Genomic DNA, 6,214 nt, shown 5'->3' on the forward strand with positions numbered 1-6,214 from the left:
GTGGGAAGTCCACTAGATACCATTTATGTTTCTTTGCTGTGTTTATTGTGTATGATTGTTTCCCTGGATTCTTCATGAGCGTGACATCTTCAAGCATAAAGAGAAAATGGACACTTTTTCTTCTAATCCGTTTCTCTGCCCGTCAGACACAAAAGATTATACCACAGCTGCTGTCTTCTTAGGCACAAATTTTCTGGCATGAGAATTCGTGCCAGATCCCTTCTCCAACTCTATTGTATTCAGCACCGCTGCCAACCTTGCAGAGAGCGCTAGGGAGGGTCGCTTCTGAGTAAGCAAGTGAAGTAAACAAAGGGTGAGGTCCTGACCTAGACACACCACTGGCAAAAGTAAAGCTGGCCTGATGGAGTTCCAGGTGTGCTGATCCTTATAGATGAATGTGAGTGTGAACGCTACCACTAATTAGTTATTTGACCTTCGCTAAACACAACTTCCCTGAAGAAACGAAACACAATGAACTCTACAAAGGACATCATGATTCATGTATGGGACTTACGACAGTACCTAGAACAAATTGATAAATATTAGTCTATAGTATTATTATCAATAGGGCCATTGCTGTTACTGACGGCAGTAGCTATGGCCAAAATCAGGCTATCTCACACTACGTATCATTAGGGTTACCGTGTAGCTACACAACGAAGTTGGCCTTGGAGCTTCATAGGCTGTAAGAGATAGAGAACATTTACAATTTTAAACGCTTTTCTTTTCTACATAGCCTTACTCATCAGTTTCCAAGAGTCGGGTTTAATTTAGGTAGGCCTAACAGCTCCTGCTAGGGATAGGTGATCCGGCATCCAGAGGGTTTCAGGACTGCTCTGGGGTGATACCCTACTACTGTGGTCCTGTGTAAGTGGACACAGACATCTACAGCAGACTCTGACCTGGGCCCCTTCTGTGTTCCTGCTCTTAGTGCTGATCCTACTAGAGTCCCAAGGAAGGGTTATGCGTGGAAGAATTTCCCTGAAGGGAACCAACGTGAGAGAAAACAAGGCTAGAACCAGACATTGGGAATGGTCTCGGGCTGCCATGGAAGCCTGACCAAATTAGTCTAGGAGGGAATTCAAACTTGACAGAGGAACTCTGAACATGGCAGCTGGGGCCTCTGTGGTCCATTCTGTGCTTCACAGTTGGAGATCTGTGTACACTACCACGGTCACCACAGATATTGACAGAGAAAGATGTGCAAGAGACAAAAATAGTGACAAAAATAACATTTGTATTCGTTGCTTTTCAGTTGTAGTGACAAAATGTCATGACCACAAGAACATGAAGGAAGGAAGTTTGTTTGCACTTTTTCGGAGGAACAGGGGTTAATAGCAGAGGAGGTAGTAGAGCAGGAAGCTGGAGCAGGAAGCTGACTGAATAAACAGAATAATGGGTTACACATCCCACGGCCTGCCCCTTCCTCCAGGAAGGCGGCACTTCCTGAAGGCTCTCTGACCCCTTCAAACAACACCACCAACTGGGGGCCAGTTTAAGTATCTCACTTAAAACCGCTGCCACATTGTACCATTGTCAGTGTTCTAGTCTTCCAGGTGTTTGTTTACTTTATTTCTATTTTGTTTTGTGGTGCTTGGATTAAACCTAGGATCTCACGCATACAAGGCAAGTGCTCTACCGCTGAGCTATGTTTCAAGCCCTCTTCATACATTTCGTTTTGAGGCAGGGTCTCATAAATTTGCAGAGGCTGACCTTGAACTCATGCTAGTACAGGCAGGCCTTGGACCAGTCGTTCTCCTGTCTTCAACACCCACATCGCTGGGACTGTAGTCCTGAACCACTTTACCTAGGCTCCAGCCAGGTTTCAATAGCATCCTTTTTCAAAGCTGGCTAGATGCCGTATCTACAAGGCCTTAGCACAAACACACCAGGTTCCTAGGGGCACTTCACCCTCTTCCATCACACCAAGGTCTGTGGTTATACAATCAGAAGATTTTGACAACTATGAAAATTAGGTTATATTCCAACTTAATGACATGAAAAAATATTCAAGCTGTGTTTTTAATTGAAGAAAATCAAATTTATTTTAAGCCCTGTATTTATAGTATAATTTTCATTTTGTAAAGAAAATTGCATGTGCATAGGAAAAATGTAGAAGGATAAATGCAGAACTATTAACAATGGATATATAATGGTTTTTTTTGTTTTTTTTATGTATTTTTTTATTGATAAAAGGAGAATAAAGAAAAGAAAGAAAAAAAAACAAATTTCCACCTCCTCCCAGCCTCCCATTTCCCTCCCCCTCCTCCCATTCTTCTCCCCCTCCTCCCACCCCTCTCCCCTTCCCCCCACTTTTCTCTCCCCCTCCCTCTCCAGTCCAAAGAGCAGTCAGGGTTCCCTGCCCTGTGGTAAGTCCTAGGTCCTCCCCCCTCCGTCCATATCTAGGAAGGTGAACATCCGAACTGGCTAGGCTCCCACCAAGCCAGCACATTGCGTTGGATCAAAACCGCGTGCCATTGTCCTTGGCGTCTCATCAGCCCTCATTGTTCGTCATGTTCAGAGAGTCCAGTTTTATCCCATGCTTTTTTTTGGTAACAGTCCAGCTGGCCTTGGTGAGCTCCCAGTAGATCAGCTCCACTGTCTCAGTGGGTGGGTGCACCCCTCGTGGTCCCGACTTCTTTGCTCATGTTCTCCCTCCTTCTGCTCCTCCTTGGGACCTTGGGAGCTCTATCCAGTGTTCCAGTGTGGGTTTCTGTCTCTATCTCCATCCGTCGCCAGATGAAAGTTCCGTCCTGATGAGATTCCTCAGCAACTAAGCAGGGCCGCCAGTAGCCCAATGATCCAGGGCCAACAGGATGAATGGAGCAAGGGGGGGGGGGATGGTATCCAGGAGCACGCAGGAAGCCTGGCGCCAGAGCTGAAGGTGCCCGGCTCCCTTACAGGGGACCCTGAGGTCTGCCCGGTAGGCAGGCACTCACCGCTCTGGGTGAGTCGCCTTAGTTTAGGAGCTTAAAACTGTACTTGAGCACTGGTCCTAGCATACAGCAGGGCAGGGTTGGGGAGGGGTGCAGGGGGGGCCGATATATAATGTTTTAAACTTTGTAGGCTTTTCTATTTTTCAAATGTATTACTTTTAAGATATTATTCCCAATCCTTTGGAGTTATTTTCTGTTTCCAAACTCCGAGCCAGACACTGAAGCATGACCATCACTGGCTTGGCCTCCCTGAGAAAGAATGAAGTGATGAAGTGGCTTCTCAAGACTGGGGACTGTTTAAGACTTGCGACTTGGAAGTGGAGTGCTTGCCTCACATCTGCACAGCCCTGAGTTACTTCCCTGCACTGTTCTCCCCAAATAAATAAGACCATGAACACTATTTAAACTACCTTAGTGGTGGCTTTCCCGCTCTTTTTCCCTGAGTTTTTTGCGGTGCTGAAGGTTAAATAAACCCAGGGCCTAGTGTACTCTCGGCAAGCTTTAGCCCGTAGAACTCCCACTCCCGGTCAAGCTTTTAGTCTCTCGCCTGGCTTCTGACCATTGAGAATGAAATTACTGCCTCCCTGCTAAGGTCTCCATAGTTCTCTGGCATTTGGATCCCTTACCTGACTTAATTGGGAGTGGCCATTGATTGTTCCCTTTTGGATTCAGTAGTAGCAACAAGGTTATTAATACATTATATCTACTTTCCCTGTTTCCCAAAGACAGCAATAATAGCTAATATTTTTTGTTTGATTTTGTTTTTTTGAGACAGGGTTTTCCTATGTAGCTCTGGCTGTCTTGGAACTCACTTGGTAGCCAAGACTGGCTTCAGACTCGGAGATCCACCTGCCTCTGCCTCCAGAGGGTTGGGACTGAAGGCGTGTGCCACCACAGAAGACTCTCAGTGCCACTGGTGGGCATCTGGAGTGGTAAGGAGAAAGTGAATAAGCAAGATGCAAGGAGGCCAGTTCAAAGTAATCAAAGCCACTTGATAAACCTGAGGAGAATGAGCACAACCTATTCAAGTATCTGCATTGATGAACGATTCACCTAGAGAAACTGCAGTAAGTCTGAATTATTGCTTTCTAGAAACTTCACAACGTCACTGTTGTCTCTCATCTTTCTTCTACCCATTCACTCCTTTTCTTGGGATAATTATAGATTCCAAAAGCAGAGAGTAGGCTTGTAGGCCTTGGATCTTGCACATTCCTCTAGTCTCATTTCCCGCCACCATCCCAGAAGCCCACCAGCAGCTCTGGATAGCTTTCAGTTCTCCAAACTCATTGTGGCTTTTTGGATCCTCAGCAGGGGTCTTACATACACAATGTGTTTATACTTTGAGGTCATCATGCATGGTCATTGTTATGGCTCTAACGAACTTTTTAATCATTGTTTTCTTCTCTGTGAAATGGGCATGATGCCATAGGTAGGGGAGTGTCCAGAGATGAATAAACATCAATCACTTTTGGAAACAATGCTGTAGCAAGAAGGGAAAAAGTCTTCATTTGTTTTAGAGCAAAGAGAGAAGAGGGGAGTTGTAGGGCCCATGGGTCTACCCCTGTTCCCGGGGGTTCATTCTGAGGACAGTTTCTGGCCAGCCAGCATTTCCTGTTTGTTCCTGTGCTCCCTCTGCCCTGCCAGGTGATTAGCTATAGGGCATTGTTGACTCCACCTTGGGCGTGGTAATTTCCCACCTGCCTGGGGGAGTATTCCATTATGCAGCAGCTAGGTATTTAACATTTTTTTCCTAAATTTGAATAAACAGCATTTGGCTGATCTCCTTGACCCAGGTCTCTTGTGTGGTCTTTCAATCTCCAGGCTCTTGCCTGGCTCCTATGGTACCAGTACCATGGCACACAAAGGAAGTAACGCAGGCTCAGGTGTTAGAGGGAGTGGTGTCAGTGAGCAGCAACATTACTAGTTACACCAATGCGGCCATGTGTCCTGTGTCCTGTCGAGCCAGGGAACAAGGAATACCTCTCTACTTTATACAAATTACTAAGATTCTTGCCTTTAGTAATAGAGATAAGAGCTTTCCTATCGAGGACATACTTATTGGGATTTCTGTCCTGCCCAGTTCCCACAGCCGGCAAGTCCCAAAGAAAATGATACAGAGGTCTTCATAAGATTATAAACTGATTGGCCCATTAGCTCAGGCTTCTTGCTAACTCTTATAACTTATATCAACCCATTATTCTTAACTATGTTAGCTACATGGCTCAGTACCTTTTTCAGTGAGGCAGGTCACATCCTGCTTCTTCAATGATCTGGGCAGAACTGGAAAGAAATGGACTTCCTCCTTCCCAGCATTCTCCTGTTCTCATTGCTCTACCTCTATTTCCTGTCTGGTTTTTCTGCCTATACTTCCTGCCTGGCTATCATCGTTTATTTAAAATATAATTGACAGAATACAGACAATTCTCCTGCACCATTCCTAGGGGAGCTATCTGTTCTGGCTAGTCACCCATCAGCACTTTGATTCTTCATGAGCTATTTAATAATCAAAATGTACAAGCTACAGTGAGAAGGATAGAAAGCTCACTAAGCAGAGAATCACTATCAACTGATCACAGTTGCCTAGATACTAACTTACTAGTTCTCTGGGCTTTGATGTTTTGTCCACTGATGAGGCACCAAAACATTGGTATTAAGAATATAGGCCCCATTGGCAGACTACTTGTGCTCAAATATCATACCAATGTTTACTAACTATGTAAACCTGGGGAGATTAATTGAACTCACTGGGTCTGAGTTTCTCCATTTGTCAAGTCAGGATGACATCTACTGAGTATGTATGAAGATTAAATGGTTTAAGACAGTAAATGTCTTAGTAAGTATTGTATAAACATTTGCTAGGATTGTTAGTTTCCAGCCAAGGGAACCTGGACCAAATGTTTCCAGGCATTCCCCACTTACTAATACAAGTTTCTTCCTGATCATGGCAAGATCCTCATTATAGCCATTGATGCTGCCTCTTAACCGTAGTTAGGCTCAATAGGCTCTATGATTTTCACTCAGGCCGTCTACACCCTGTTTGTCTCCTTGTACCCCACCTTATTAAATTATACTTATAACCTGAGTTATCTTTGCTAAATTTTCCAACATCTCTCTAAGTTTGTAATAAATACAGCTGACCTGCAACCAGTTATCCAGATCCATGTTTTTCAGTATTCTGCCACCTTTCCTAAATGTGCAAACTTCTATATTTTTTTCTCAGACTCCCTAGACTTTTTGTAAATCATAACTTCCTTGAGTTTCTGACTGTATAATGAAAG

The sequence above is a fragment of the Microtus pennsylvanicus genome, chromosome X (assembly GCF_037038515.1).
Source record: "Microtus pennsylvanicus isolate mMicPen1 chromosome X, mMicPen1.hap1, whole genome shotgun sequence".
Taxonomy (NCBI): domain Eukaryota; kingdom Metazoa; phylum Chordata; class Mammalia; order Rodentia; family Cricetidae; genus Microtus; species Microtus pennsylvanicus.